At 34.1% G+C, this 14,126-nt stretch overlaps 1 long non-coding RNA gene across 1 annotated transcript; it reads left to right on the forward strand.

Annotated features, from left to right (window-relative positions):
• The first annotated feature begins 807 nt into the window (after positions 1–807).
• Positions 808–9,391, forward strand: LOC128296476 (uncharacterized). The gene is made up of 4 exons (XR_008287086.1): positions 808–940; positions 8,941–9,081; positions 9,176–9,201; positions 9,304–9,391. It is a non-coding gene; the product is annotated as an uncharacterized LOC128296476 (long non-coding RNA).
• Positions 9,392–14,126: the final 4,735 nt, after the last annotated feature.

Raw genomic sequence — 14,126 nt, forward strand, 5'->3', positions numbered from 1 at the left:
TGATTCTGACTTTTACAATTTGTAAATACGAATTTGTTCTGCATCTAAGATTTCTGGGTACTTGGTAGTTGTAGTTAGGCAAGCTGTTGAAATTTGGAACAAACATGGTGATGAGGATTCTTTGAAATTTAAGCTTCCATGTCTATGCATTTAGATGTTGTTATGTTTATTTTTTGGTCTGATAAAAGTTTAAGGTTGATAGCAATACCTTGTTAAATTTTGCATTTAAATGTCTATGCATTTAGATGTTGCCTGGTTATTTTTTGGTCTATCCATACTTCTTTTTAAATTTTGAGCAATTTACCTTATTTATTTCCTTTTCAAGGTTGATAGCAATACCTTGTTATTTTCTCATTATCCATGTTTTTAAGTACAAGTTAAGTCTGGGTGTGGGAAGGAATCATTTTATGACACTCCACATCTTATCCAAACAATAAATTTAAATGCCAAATGTTAGAGTAACTTAAATAATTAACCATCAAAACATGCAAGTTTTAAAATTAATAATAAAAAAAGGTTTATAGATTTGCTTTTTGCTTTTTGCGTTTATAAGTAACAGTTGCTTTTTGCTTTTTGCTTTTTTAATCTGTTTTTTTTAATAATGATTTGCCAACCGCTTCAAACGGGGTGAGAAAGGTGTGGAGAATGATATAGATGTAGATGACAAGACTTCAAGAGAGGAAGTCTCGAATCAATTTGGTCATGAGACTAAAAGATTATCTTCAGTCACTTCTTCTTCTTCATTTGGATAGCTATATCTGAATAATTAATCATGTTTGTAATAATTGTAATCAGTTGGAATTGTTGGATTGGGCAAGATCGGATCAGCAATAGCAAAAGAGTCAAGCTTTCAACCGCTCTATCAGTTACCACTCGAGATCTAAGAAACCAAATACAAAGTACAAATACAACTCAAATACAAAGCCTAGATAACCAGAAGGTTAGCTACTCTTTTATTTTCTTTTTTTTTTTTAAATTACCATTCTTGTTTATCGTAAGATTAGTTTTTAATGGATAATTAATGGATTATGTTTTTAACTTATTTCAAGTCTGTCCTTTGATTATTTTTTTAATTTGCTTATGCTGTTTATCCTTAGAGACTTGTTATGATGTCTTTAATTTTTTTAATTTGCTTATTCTGCTTATCTTTGGGATCTCTTTGCTACTGGTTGCAATGCGTATGTTCTTACTTACAATAGTACTGTATAATACCTTTCGACATGTATGCTTGCCACGTTAATTTTTCTACCATATTTTCGTAATTTGTGATTTAATATTTCTATATTTCTATCACGATTTTTAATAAATTTATTTATTGATATAATATGTCTCATCTAATATACAAATATTTCTATCACGATTTTGATAAATTTATTTATTAATATAATATGTCCCATCTAATATACAAATATTTAATAAAATATTTTATATAGTTTTTAACTTCAATTTAAATTATTATTGAAATATGCTCTTCCGTTTTATCACAATTTTATTGTCCGTTTTATCACAAATATTATCGTCTGTTTTATCATTTAAGTTAAACTTTTTATTCAAAATAAATCATACCTTTTTAAGTTCTATCGAGCTCATTTACTATTGAATATTTATTACCATGTAGCTTGCTTATCCATTAAAATTACAACAATAGCTGACCTTCTCTCCAACCTTTTTTTAAATATTTTAAAGATTCAAAGTATATAGGCTGGAAACCCGACGGGTTGCCTTATATCAAGTCAGTAAGATATAATGGATCCTCCCTAGGTGTAACAACGCCGGTATGATGAATCTTAAAAAATTCAAAAAGACTTGAAAAAAGTTCTATCGAACTCATTTACTATTGAATATTCATTACCATGTAGCTTGCTTGTCCATTAAAATTACAACAATAGCTGACCTTCTCTCCAACCTTTTTTAAATATTTTAAAGATTCAAAGTATATAGGTGGAAACCCGACGGGTTGCCTTATATCGAGTCAGAAGATATAATGGATCCTCCTAGGTGTAACAATGCGGTATGATGAATCTTAAAAAAATCAAAAAGACTTGAAAAAAGTTCTATCGAGCTCATTTACTATTGAATATTCATTACCATGTAGCTTGCTTGTCCATTAAAATTACAACAATAGCTGACCTTCTCTCCAACCTTGTTTTAAATATTTTAAAGATTCAAAGTATATAGGCTGGAAGCCTGACGGGTTGCCTTATATCGAGCTGTAAGATATAATGGATCAAATTTCATAACTTACATAATCTACATAACTTACATAAAACATAGAAATGTATCATATCAAGACTTACATAATAAACAACTTACCTGTGTAATTTATTGTCAACTTTAGAATTCAAGAACTACGAAATGGATAGGAGTTGGATGAAATTGTCAAGGGTAAGCAACGCTTATAGAAATGGAGTACAAATTTTTCTGAATTTTGCATTTCAAAATGCAAGCCAAGAGAATATGATTCTTTGCCCGTGTAAGAAGTGTGGCAACATCAATTGGCATACTCGTGAAGTTGTCTACGAACATCTAATTGTTGATGGCTTTATTCAGGGGTATAAAAAATGGATTTTCCATGGAGAGTGTACATCTAGTGGAACTTCTTCAACGATTAATCCGACTTATCCTGATACTGATTACCATCAGTATGTTAGACAAGATGACATGGAAGGTATGCTGCGGGATGCATTTAATATGCATAGTCATAGTGAGCAATCGTTTCCACCTAACTTTATTGCATCTGATGATTGTAATATTGGTGGAAATGTTTTCGGCGAAACGGGAACAAGTGCACCTTATGAGGAGCCAAATGAAGAAGCGGCGAAGTTCTACAATTTACTTAATGAAATGAACGAAGAACTTTACGAGGGATCAGAATATTCAAAATTGTCTTTCTGCATTCGTTTATTTCACTTAAAATGTTTGGGAGGGTGGACTGGAAATTCTTTTACAATGCTGCTAGAGTTTCTGAGAGAGATGTTTCCTTTTGCAAAAATCCCCCAATCTTGTCAAGATATGAAGTGACTAATAAAAAATTTGGGCCTTGGGTACGATAAAATTCATAGTTGCCCAAATGATTGCATTTTGTACTAGGGTGATCAGAAGAACCAATAGTGTTGTAATGTTTGCGGCAAGTCTCGTTGGATGAATGGGAATACAGAAGATGTAAATGCGGATGAAGGTGGGGCACAGTTAAGAAAGAAGCCAGTCAAGGTTTTGCGATACTTTCCCCTAATACCAAGACTTCAAAGGCTTTTCATGTCGTCAAAGACGGCCAAATCTATGAGGTGGCATAATGATCAATGGACCGATGATGGATTATTAAGACATCCTGTAGATTCTTTAGCTTGGAAATCATTTGACATGAAATTTTCAAGCTTTGCAAACGATCCTCAAAATGTAAGGCTTGGGCTAGCAGCTAACGGCTTTAATCCATTTAAAATCATGAGTACTTCATACAGTACTTGGCTTGTGGTGCTTGTTCCTTACAATTTGCCTCCATGGATTTGCATGAAGCAATCTTTGTTTATTTTATCAATGATTATTCCTAGAGAGAAAGGTTCCAAAAATGATATTGACATCTATTTGCAGCCACTTATTGAAGAGTTAAAACAATTATGGTCGGGTGTTGAGACATATGATGTATTAAGAAAATAGAACTTTTATTTACGTGCAGCTTTATTGTGGACAATTAATAATTTCCCAGCTTATGCTAATTTATCGGGTTGGAGTACTAAAGGACGTTATTGTAATGCCCCCACACCCGAGACCGTCGCCGGAGTCGAGTATGAGGTGTTACTAAGCTTAGTTTAACATTTTTAGAACTTTGGATTATTTGTTTCTACATTCACAGCTTTTAAGCTACTTGCGTCACAGTCAGAAGAAAAATCATATCTCGAGTTACGAAACTCGAAATTAAGATCCGTAAATTTTTCCTGAATCTAGACTCATATACCTATCTACTAATTTTTTTATAAAATTTTTGGTTGGTCCAATTAGTACATTTTATTAGTTAAAGTTACCCCTGTTTCAGGACTTTACTGGTCTGACCTCTGTTTACTACGAACAACATTTCTCTCTGTAAAAAATTCATATGACTATGAGGTTTGTTTCTACTAAAACTAGACTCAATAAGGATTCTGAGGATATAAAATAATCCACCTAATTATATCTTTAAAATTTATGGTTAATTTCTAAAGTTGGAACAGGGGATTCAGAAACCGCTATGACCCTGTTTCACTAAAATTCAAATATATTCTAACATATAATTCCTTTACCTGTTTAATTTGTTTCATGTGAAACCAGACATAATAATATTCAATTTGATATGTAATCCATCACCAAATTCAATTTCTATGATTTTTAGTAAATTTTAAAACTCGCATCGTTGTTGCTGCAAGATTCTATTTATGGCAAATTTCATCCCTCTTATGAGTTTTTATGCACTAAGTATCTTAATAATTTTCCTTAACATCAAACATAATCTAAACTTACCATTTTCATAATTTATCATTATCAAATATTTTCTCAACCATTCTGTCACCATATCATAAGATCATTTACACAAAATAAGTATATTGCTATACATGCCATACTTAAATTTACAAGCCATTTACCAAAAATCTTTCGGATAGTGTGGTGAGCCTTCGACCTATCCCGACTCTGAACCGGCTTGTCCAAAACTACAATGAGTAAGAAGGAGGAGTAAGCATAAATGCTTAGTAAGTTCATATGTAAATAATAAATAACATAACAAACAATCAAACTAATCAACATTAGCATATATCATCAACACACTTATCACATTTTTAATCATTTTCATCATCTTATTACCTTATCGTGGTTGTAATCAACACTCAACCCGAGGGTTAAATACATACCTGTCCAAAATATCCATTTCTCATCACTTACCAATACGTCTCTTTTCATCTCGAGTATTCCTCCATTTGAGTAAAACTTTACCCGTTGAACACATCGGAATATAATTCGAATACATGGATAATTTGCATATAAGTGCCACATATTCAATCAAGAAATCATGTAACCCGCCCATAAGTGAACTCGGACTCAACTCAACGAGCTCGGGCGTTTGCATCCATAAGTGAACTCGGACTCAACTCAACGAGTTCGGATGCCTAGTTACATCTCACGAACTCGGACTCAACTCAACGAGTTCGGACATTCGCATCCATAAGTGAACTCGGACTCAACTCAACGAGTTCGGATGCTCAACCATCCTAGTGACATGTCACTTGTATCCTAATCTATTCCTAAGGTTCAAACGGGATTTTTCTCGAACACTTATCCTTGCCGTATTCCGTAGAATGCCAAAATCAATACTCGGTAACAATTATATTTAACAAGTAGCTCACATAATTTACATATTATTTGAAATTAACCACAAAGCATACATTTCATAATGAAATTCAGCATAACACATAATTAATATCAATAACTTAAAAATAACAATTATGCTACATTATTTACACATGAACTTACCTTAGTACCAAAATACAAAGATTTTGCAATTTAGTCCACAATCTTTTCTTTTCCTCGATTGAGGTCGATTCCACGTCTTTCTTGATCTAAAATAACACATTTAGCTCATTTAATACTCACATTATCAAATTAATCCTTAACTCAAATTTTGGTAAAATTACAATTTTGCCCCTAAACTTTTGCATATTTACATTTTTGCCCCTAGGTTCGGGATTAAACTTTATTCCTTATTCTTATGTTTTACAACATGCTGATCACTTTTCTCTTCTATGGCAACATCAAATTCTCACTCTAACATGTACTTGTGACTATTAGGTATTTTTACCGATTAAGCCCTTTTACTCGTTTTTGCTTAAAATCGAGTAGTACAAGTTGTCTAACATAATTTAAAACCCCATATTCTATCATAAAACATCAAAATACACAAATTTCACCTATGGGTATTTTTCCAAATATAAACCCTAGGTTGAATTATTGCTAACATAAGCTTAATCGAGCTACCGGATTCCAAAACGTAAAGAACATTAAAAGCGGGCTTGGAATCACTTACTATGGAGCTTGGAAGCTTGAAACAAACCCTAGCTATGGAGAACCCTTGAAATTTCGGCCTAATGAAGAAGATGGACAAAAATTGGCTTTTAATTTTGTTTTTAATTCATTTTAATAACTAAATGACCAAAATACCCTTACTACTAAACTTTCCAAAATTCATTCCATGTCCTAATTTTGTCCATGAACTTAAAATTGGTCAAATTTCTATTTAAGACCTCCTCATTAATATTCCAAAAAATTTCATACTAAAACTTCTAGAATGCAAGTTTTGCAACTTATTCGATTTAGTCCCTACTTTCAATTTAAGCACTTTAGGCATAGAATTTCATCACGAAATTTTCACACAATCATGCAATCATATCATAATCATCAAAATAATTATAAAATAATTATTTCTATCTCGGATTTGTGGTCATGAAACCACTATTCCGATTAGGCCCTAATTCGGGATATTACAGCTATGCTTGTCCTTGTTGTGCTGCGCAAACTTGTTCGAAGTGGTTGTACAATAGGAAGAAGTTCTCTTACGTGGGCCATCGTCGGTGGCTAGATGGAAATCATAAATTTAGATTTCAGAGAACTCTATTTACCGGTACTGAAGAGTACAGAGGAGCTCCTCAGCAGACCGTTGGATATGAAATCTTGTTTATGTTAAAAGATATCAACTTCAGTTATGGGAAGATGAATCAACCACCTAACAGGCAATCAAAGAGAAGATCGAGGGATGAATCCGATGATGAATCTAACGAAGAGGATGATCCTAATGAGGCAGAGTTGTGGAAAAAAAGAAGTATTTTTTTTGAGTTGCCTTATTAGGAGCATAATATTTTATGCCACAATCTTGATGTCATGCATATTGAGAAGAATGTCTGCGAGAACATAATTGGGACAATTTTGAATGTCGATGGAAAATCAAAAGACAATCTTCAGAGTCGACTTGATTTAGTTGACATGAGAATTGGCGTGATCTTCATCCTCAAGTACTTCGAATGGGAAATATCGGTTGTCGCTTTCTATTTTTTCAATGTCAAAGGAAAGAAAGAGGTCTTTTGTATGGTGTTGAAGGATATAAAGGTCCCAGATGCGTGTCGTCAAATATATCTCGATGTGTAAGTCTTAAAGATCGAAGATTATATTCATTAAAATCACATGATTACCACATCTTGATGCAAGATTTACTCCCAGTTGCTTTACTGGTCTTTGCATGTCAAAAAATGTGACGTCCTGTATAATTGAACTATCCAATATAATGAAAGCTATTTATGGCAAAGTTTTGGATGTTGAAGAACTTAAGAAAGTACAGGATCGAGCTACTTTGACTTTATGCAATTTGGAGAAGATCTTTCCACCTTCCTTCTTCACTATTATGGTGCACTAGGTAATCCATCTCCCTCAGGAAACAATACTTAGTGGACCGGTTTTTTATCGATGGATGTATCCAATAGAAATGTGCTAATTTATTTGTCAAGTATTTATTTATTCGCGTCTATACATTTAGTTACAACTTTTGATAAATATTGTATATTGTGTTTAGGTTCCTAAGCAAATTGAAATTTTATTGTCGCAATAAGCGTTATCTAGAAGGATCAATTGCTGAAGGCTACTTGGCAGAGGAGTGCATGACATTCTGTTCTAGATATTTAGAAGATGTTAAAACACGATTGAATAGACCAAATAGAAATGTTGGGCTCAATGATCATAACCTGGCCGAAACTTATTTATTCCAAAGTTATGGAGAACCAATTGGCAAAGTTGAAATTGCAGAATTAGATGATATATCGTGGATACAAGCACATCGATATGTACTTTTTCACCACGATTTAGTTGAACCGTTACGCAAGTAAGTTCTAAAATTTCCTCACATATTCGTCGTTTTGATTTGTTTATCTTCTAACCAATTACACTTGTTTTTAACATAGTAAGTACAAAAAATTTTGAGATCTCGCACGCCTCAAGATTGCAACATCGAGAGATTAATAAGTTATTCACAGAATCTTTTCATGAATGGTTAAGTCAAACAGTATGTAACTAAAGTTAATAAGTTACATATAATCCCGAAATTTAGTTAATTATTCAATTTACTTTCGATTCAATAGGTTTGGAGTGGAAAGAACGTCAATGATGAAGTTAAATGGCTTTCCCAAGGTCCGAACAGAATAATAAAAAGATATAGTGCCTTCCTCATCAATGGATACAGATTTCATACAAAGTATCGTGAGAGAATGAGGAGAACTCAAAATTGTGGAGTTGTTGTTAATTCTTCAATTACAAGTTATGCTAGTGCTAGGGACAGTAATCCGGTTGAGGGTAATGTGGAGTATTACGGACTTCTTACCGACATTATTGAGTTGGATTACTATGGCAGATGGAAAGTTGTCTTATTTCGGTGTGATTGGGCTGATGTTAATACTGCTCGAGGAATTAAATAAGATCAATTTGGTTTTACAATGTTGAATTTCTCTCGCTTGATTCACACTGGACAACAATTGATGGACGAGCCATATGTATTTTCCTCTCAAGTGAAACAAGTTTTTTATTCGAAAGATCCAACTGATGAGGGTTGGTATGTTGTACTCCGGAACACCCCTAGAGACTTGTTTGACATGGGTAATGGAAGTAGAGATGACATCATCGAAAGATCAGAAACATTACCTTTTCTAGAACAAAACTTAGATGAACATATCCCTACTACTAGTACACAACATCAATCGGTTCGACATGATGTGGATGAAGATATTTACGAATAATGATGTAGTAAGATTTTACAATTTTTTAATTATATGTAATATTATAATTTTAATCTTTGTCATGTTATATAATTTAACTATTTTATATGTACTACTATTGTTGTAATTTGTTACTAAAACTTTAACTATTTTATGTGTATTGCAGGAAAAATGCGTAGAAGAAGATTACAAGATTTAAGTATTGTCCAGAATACTCCAAATTCGGAAGAAGGAAATAGTGAACAGCAGACAGTTGTTGGATCTTCGAATGTGCCGGAGACACTTGATGAGCCTGAAGAATTTCAAAGTAATATTATGTTCATTTTACATGTGTTGACTTTTATTATTGAATTATTTGTCAATTTTAATATAATAATAGTATATCATTTTTCAGCTGAAAGTGGTGGGACGCGCAGAGTTCGAGGACGTACGCTGCTTAGAGATTTATACGACTTAGATCCTGTCGAGCGTGTTAAAGTAAGTAGAAATACTCATAGTCAGCCAGTTGGATCTGAAGCTCGACTTTTAGCAGGCTATTTGGGCATTTTAGCACGAAATGCAAATATGTTGCCCATCAACTACGAATCATGGCATCACATGCCTGATAGCAACAAAAATCAGGCTCTCGCTAATATTAAGGTAACAAAATGTGAATATAATTTATAATACTTTGGTTTAAGTTTCATTTATATTTACATTCTAAACTTATGTTTTTTTAGGAGAGATTTGCTTTATAAGTCTCCGATGATTATATCACGAAGGCATTAGGTAAAAGATGGAGAGACAATAAAAACACTTTAAAGAAACAATATTTTAAGAAAGACATAAGCCTCGAGGAAAAATTGAGAAATGTCTCGCAGGGAATGCTGAGGTATCAATGGGAAGATGCGGTTAGATTTTGGAATTCAAAGAAAGGAGAGGTATTGCGTATTTCCAAACTCTTATATATAGTGTTTACTATATACGTAATAATAATTTTATTATGTAGGACCGTGAGCGAGTTGGAACAAGTAGCTGGCAAAAACAAAAATTCACGCACATGGCAGGGTCGAGAAGTTTTACTTCTGTAGCTGAGGCCGAGGTATTATGAATTTATTAATTCTTTCAAATATTAATTGTAACACCCCGAACCCGAGACCGTCGCCGGAGTCGAACACGAGGTGTTAACAGACTTTAAACCACTTATTAGAAATTTCCCAGACAAGCTGCCAATCTGCGTGCGAGTCGCATTAAAAATCATATCTTGAGTTCTGAAACTCGAAATCCAGTTTCGTAAATTTTTCCCGAAACTAGACTCATATATCTATACGGTAGAATTTTTGTAGAATTTTTGGCTGGCCAATTGGTACAGTTTATTGGTTAAAGTCGTCCCTGTTCCTGGGTTCGACTACTCTGACCCTTGTGCATTACGACTTAGATATCTCCATTTACAGAGCTCCAATACTTATGCCGTTGGTTTCTAATGAAACTAGACTCAAAAGGGAATGTATACATATAAATCATGACTTCTAATTGTCTCTGATTAATTTAGGGTGAATTTCTAAAGTCGGGACAGGGGATCCAGAAATCGCTCTGGCCCTGTTTCACAAGAGTTTAATTATCTCCTAACATACAGCTCATATGGTCGTTTCATTTCTTCTATATGAAAATAGACTCATCGAGATTCGATTACATAATTTATTCATTATTTAATTCCATTCCTACTATTTTTAGTGATTTTTCAATCTCACGTCATCTGCTGCTGCCAGCATCATTACTAAAGCAACTATGCCTATTTCGTGATTTCTCCTTGATCTAACTAGTAATTCATCATACATATCACAAATTATGATCATGACTAGCCATGCCAAAGGCTAATCATTGTCAAACATCTCCCTACTACACTATTGCCATATCATGAATTTTAACACCAAAAATAATCAACCATGACATATGGCATAAAATCGAATTACCAAGACTTGCGACCTAACATTATAGAACCAAATCCAACCGAACATTTATGCCATTTTCGCATGGCTAAAAGTTTACATACCAAATTTCAACAAAACATATTAGCCTATACATGCCGAAATGTTCTCCTAGACCGACTAAAAAGAAGATACCAAAAGTTGCTAGCCGGTGTGATGACTTCGATGACAGTCCCGAGCATGCAAAAAGACGAGTCCAAGAAACCTAAAGTAGGTGACAAGCAAACACCGAGTGAGTATATAACTCAGAAAGTCATAAGCATTACATTGCCGTTCAGTAATAATATATCATAAGAGAAAATAAATAATAAGGGATTAAAATCCTCCATCCATACCCAAACTGTGCTATAATTCCTTAGGCATTTCGATTCGATCTCATACCAAGCCCTACTTTGATATTTCATACATTACACCATATGACATTGGATGCATTTATCTTCAAGTATAATCACCACATAGGTTCAAGACTTACCAAGCTCAATCCCAAATATAAATAAAATGTCTATTACTCATGAGCTCAAGGTGTTTACTCGTACCGCTGTCCATGATTGACTCGATAAGGCCGCACACTTAGAGCATGTATATTTATTAGAGAATGTATAATAAACCCGCACACTTAGTGCTTAATAGTCGAACTCGCGCACTTAGTGCTATATAATCAAACTCGCGCACTTAGTGCTATACAATTTGAACCCGCACACTTAGTGCCAATCTCATGATCATAAATGTTTACACCCGCACACTTAGTGCCGAAACCAACAACTCAATACATCTCACCTCATTTCTTTTTCATTCAATACTTCCATCACCCCATGCATACATGTATATATATATATATATATGTATATATTTATCATTCCATTCAGCATCATTACATAGACGTTATGACCATTTAAATTAATACAAAATATATGCTTAATGACTTACCTTGTGTTGGGTAAGACGGTTCCAACTCGGCTACTCGATGATCTTTTCTTTGCCTTTGCTTGATTCTCCCCCTTTAACTCCTTGAGCTTAATCAATAAATCAACTAGTTTAACCACCTTGCTAAATATTTATAATCCAATTACACATGCATATGTATGTTAGTATATTCGGCAACCATCCTCACTAATTACCCATTTAGTCGATTATACACATAATCAAAGGTAACCTCACGAATGGGCATACTTATGTATATATATATATATATACACTTCCGAATGGGCATCACAATTAGATTTAACACCACCTTCCTACTCAATTAGATGGCCGAATGTATGTACAATGTCAACTATAACATCATTTAAACATCTAATTTCATCTCATGAACACTTGATCGAATTTTCCTAATCTAGCATATTTTCACATCTATTTGTAACATCATGTAAATCCACATATAACTACATTTCTTAAGTTCCACATCTTAATGCCCATTATAGCCATTCTTATAGTCTAAATCTAAAAAAAAAATCAGCACATCCACCTTTCAACCATGTTAGCCGAATACTCATCCTCTTCTTAGTCCTAAATTCGGCACCTCCAACAAAGTGACTTAACAACTTCAACTTTCATGCTAACATAACAAGCAATTTAACACATGCATATAACTAACATGTTAATAGCATCAAGGTATCAACTAAAATTTTTAAGCTTCTTAGTCAAAGCCTAACTCTCCGACAACCCCAAATCCAACCATGGGATAGATAGAATTTAGACTCATCACCCAAAGGTTGTGTAAACTTCCAAAAATATCATTGAACATACCTTGATCTAAAGGACCACCTTGGCCGAATCTTGCTTCCTCTTCTTCCTCTAGTTACGACAATTGCAAAAGAAAGAAAACATGAACACTCCTTCTTCCCTCCTTATTAAGCATTCAAACTCCCTCATTTTCATGCCACAACATCAAACACTCCTCCTAGATACAAGCAATGGCCGAACTTCTTCAAAATTTTTCTCCCTTTCTTTTTCTTGGTTTTTCGGCTAGGAGATGGCAAGTATGAACACCCTTTTTTTTTGTTCACTTTCCTATTATTATTCCCATCATTTGTTAACTAAAAAAACATATTAAATTAGAATGAGTGGAGCATCATCACTCCTTGGCCGGCCACCATGTATTTTATGGGTAATTTGACATGCAAAGCCATGCTTCCTCTCCCTATTATTAATTACTCCTTATAATTCATCTATCATCTTTTCTAACTTCGTCAACTAGGTCCTTTTCGAATTAATTCACATTCCTAAAGCTAATATTAAACATTTAATTTCTCATATATTCACTGTCACACAAAATTTATGTAATTAAAACACAAAATAAATTTTGGCTCGGTAATGTGGTCTCGAAACCACATTCACTGTGGTCTAATTAGGGTTGTCACAACTCTCCCCCACATAAGAAATTTTCGTCCCCAAAAATCTTACCGGTGAATAATTTTGGATATCGATCGTTCATAGAGTCCTCAAGTTCCCAAGTGGCTTCTTCAATTCCGTGTTTATGCCACAACACCTTCATTAATGGGATTTTGTTATTTCGCAACTCTTTTACTTCACGCATCAAAAGGCGAACCGGTTCTTCTTCATAACTCAAGTTAGGCTGAATCTCAATCTCAGATGGAGTGATTACGTGCGACGGGTCGGACCTATATCGTCGAAGCATCGAGACATGGAAAATGTTGTGAATCTTTTCAAGCTCAGGGGGCAAAATTAATCGGTATGCAACTGGTCCAACTCGTTCGGATACTTCATACGGACTGATGAACCTCGGACTTAGTTTGCCCTTACGACCAAATCTAAGCACCTTCTTCTAGGGTGAAACTTTGAGAAATACTTTGTCTCCAACCTGATATTCAATGTCTTTTCTTTTCGAATCCGCATACGACTTTTGGCGATCCGAAGCGGCTTTCAAACTTTCACGAATTACTCGAACTTTCTGCTCAGCATCCTTAATCAAATCAACCCCAAAAATTTTACTTTCACTAAGTTCAGTCCAAAATAATGGGGTACAGCATTTACGACCGTATAAGGCCTCGTAAGGTGCCATCTTAATGCTTGATTGAAAGCTATTGTTGTAAGCAAATTCAATCAAAGGCAAATATCTTTCCCATGAACCACAAAACTCTAAAACGCAACATCTCAACATATCCTCGAGTATCTGAATTATTCGTTCAGATTGGCCATCAGTCTGGGGATGAAATGCGGTGCTAAAATGCATCTTAGTACCCAACGCTTCTTGTAACTTTTTCCAAAATCGCGATGTAAATCTTGGATCTCTATCCGACACGATAGAAATAGGTACCCCATGCAATCGAACAATTTGGGAGATGTATAATTTCGCCAATTTATCGGCGAAAAATCATGCAGACAGGATAAAATGAGCAGACTTGGTCAATCTATCAACGATAAC

Source organism: Gossypium arboreum, chromosome 8, assembly GCF_025698485.1.
Source record: "Gossypium arboreum isolate Shixiya-1 chromosome 8, ASM2569848v2, whole genome shotgun sequence".
Classification (NCBI taxonomy): Eukaryota; Viridiplantae; Streptophyta; class Magnoliopsida; order Malvales; family Malvaceae; genus Gossypium; species Gossypium arboreum.